Below are 3,063 nucleotides of genomic sequence, written 5' to 3'. Positions count from 1 at the left end.
TTTACATAAACCTTTTAATCAATAACCAAAATAAGATGAACTTCACATTTTAAAGATAACTATTGGATAATTAATTTTAATATTTTGATTAGACCCAACTTCATACACAACTTTCATGAGAAATTTAAGAGCATTAACATGACTAGATGTTGTAGCATCATGTGATAGTTAATCTGTCATGACAAACACCAACACAAGAGAAAACCAAAATAAATAAATGAACTAAAAAAAACACTAAAAAATAAATGTAAGAATTGAGAAACAAAGTGAATAATGCTAGGATAGTTTTTTATTAGAGTAAAATAGGTTTTAAAGGGAACTTGAAACCCTTTACAAAAAGACAAAGCCAATACCAAGAAAAAAATAGATGGAAACAACTAGCTAGCCACCAGTAAAATAGAAGAGACATGAAAGTGTCATTAGATCTGAAAGCCCTGAAGATTTTTTAACAACTTTGAAACTTCGACATTCTTGCTAATAACATCTTCATTGATGGTCAAGACATCATGGAAAACTTGGGCATGCTCATTCTTACCTTTATCACGACTGGATGCTCTAGTGAACGAGACACAGACAGGTTCAACACTCATGCCTTATTGAACTGCAACAACACTTTTCCCATCATTCTTCACCAAAGTAGAGGGAGAGCCCAAATTACCCTTCGATAGACTATTGAGTGTCTTGAATTTCTCATTAAATTGTCTGAGGCCTTGAAAGTTATTTTGCATAGCAGTTGTACTCACAACCACCATGACCCATAACTTATCATGAATTTTATCAATTGTGTCTTCCAACATCCTTGGCCACATTTTGGATTAGAGTGAGAATTTTATTTGCATTATCCATAGATAGGGGCTTGTTCAAACTTAGTTGACCCAAATCCATCTTATGATTAAGGGTATTAACCCTTTCTTTGAGCAAACTGATCTTAGGAACCATCCATTTAAATAGATTGCTCTATCCTTTCATTACGTCCTTGACCACCAGCATCATAACCATATTCCCCACCATAGATGGCCCCTTATCCATGCCGATTAGAGTGTCAATATCATTTTCAATGGGGATTTCAATATGAAAGTCCATCCCCTATGGGTCCCCACCAAACTCAGGATTGTCAACCTTATTTCCATCCGTCACTTCAAGTTTTTGTTTAACATTTAATTTTTCCTGGGGCTTCTTAGCATGGGTAGAGGCAAACACTTTTTTATGTCCAATGGTAGAGTAAGACAAATTAGGGATTTTTTTCTTCTCTTTTGCCTTCATAAGTTTAATAGATTTAGATGATTCCCTCACCTAGGATTTACCCTTTTTGGCAGAGCAAGGGGAAAGGGAATCTAGAACATACTCCTCCGCGGGAACATAATCAAAATATTCCTTATCATTTTCATACCCATGAGGTCATCTGGGAGAGGGCTTTTCCTTCCTAGGGTGCTTGTGGTTACCAATATGGTAAAAAGCATCATTAGCTAAATGGGCATCCTCAGAGTCAATTGAGAGATTGAAAAAATGTCAACATACATTTTGGGAAAACTTGATTTTGCAATTGGATCTAGAGGGTTTGGTTGAATGAACAAAGTTTAACATGCTCCATGAGAAGGAAAATAAGACCTTCGTGAAGAACCAGAGAATTGGAGTTCTTTCTATGAACAATAATCCCATGGCCAAGAGAAAAAATAAGATTAAATGACAAGAAAATCCATCTATCAGTTCTGAAATGATTTAGAATCATAAAGTAGTTGCTAAATAAGCTAGTAAAGCGACCATCAAGGGCTAGGTACCCCATGATGACCTCTGAGCTTCCACCCAAAGGGGTTTGATTGGTGCCCGATCATAACCCCCATCAGTAGTCCTCTTAACCCTATACCATTCAGCACCTTTAAAGAAGAGACTGACCGCCTCATTAGATGCCTTTCGGTCCATATAAATTTTTGTGCCCTTCACCAACATTCCAGTAATTTCTGCAACGAGGTCTTCAGTAACCGAAATTCTGACCTTGTAGGCCCGAAGATACATTCTCCCTTCCATCTAGAAAGGCATTGGTCACCAGAAGGTCGTGGCCATAGAATTTCTCCAGATAAGGGTTAATACCAACAGCCAAAAGTATATACAATTGAATATATTGGTATAGTTAAAAATTATATCAAAATTATTGTCACGGCAATATGTAAACTGTACAACACTAAATCATTTTTCTATTGTCAATTTCATATGATTTACAAGGTTCAAATATAACCATATGATCTTCCACCTTTATTTGAAAGCTACTATGGTTTGAAATTCAACGGTTACTATTATTTGGATCTCAACGCTAAGAAGCTACTAAATAATGTTTGCAGACGTAGACATTGGCTTTCCAAACTGTTAATCACAGGACGGTCAATTAAAAACCATTAATCCATTTAAAGTGACACCCTATGCAACAAGCTACCATGATGTCATTTCAATCCACCAGCCGCTCTCACTTCATTTCAACGCTGTTTTCCAAGTTGACGCGGCAATTGATTTTTTCTTCTTTAATGGAATTCACAATGGATAATCATGTTGACTTAGAATGAGACCTGATTTCATGAGGAACTAAATTTGTGTGTCTAAAGATGATCGGAAGGAAAATTTGAATTATATTTTTTTAGTTTGTCTATACGTTAGTAATTTGCGTTTTTGAAGGCCTTTTGGCCATTTTTAGGTCTAGCAAGCCGTCAAAATCTCACCTACAACTTTTGGAAACCTTTCCAACGTGTTAAACAACTCATAATTTCGAGTCTCGAGGAGAAAGTTATGCCTAGTTGAAATTAGGATAAAATTTCATTTAGTTTTTTGAAAATTTCGTAGTTTTTAGATTTTATTATGTAATGAACAAATGTGACTGTTGGACTTCGATTCTCAAGAGGTTTTTGTGACCCTTGGAATCTCATGAACTTCTATATGTTGGATTTTCTAATGGAATAGATTACTTTTTGGCTTGCTTCAATTCTATGCTTTCTGGTTCTTGTAAACAGAATTTACAATACCGCAGGTTCTCACTCTGGTATTGTCATCTGACTCCATAATTCGGATTAGTGGTAT

This window comes from Cryptomeria japonica, chromosome 3 (assembly GCF_030272615.1).
Source record: "Cryptomeria japonica chromosome 3, Sugi_1.0, whole genome shotgun sequence".
Taxonomy (NCBI): Eukaryota; Viridiplantae; Streptophyta; class Pinopsida; order Cupressales; family Cupressaceae; genus Cryptomeria; species Cryptomeria japonica.
The sequence above is the reverse complement of the archived record's forward strand: the minus strand, read 5'-3'. Positions refer to the sequence as shown.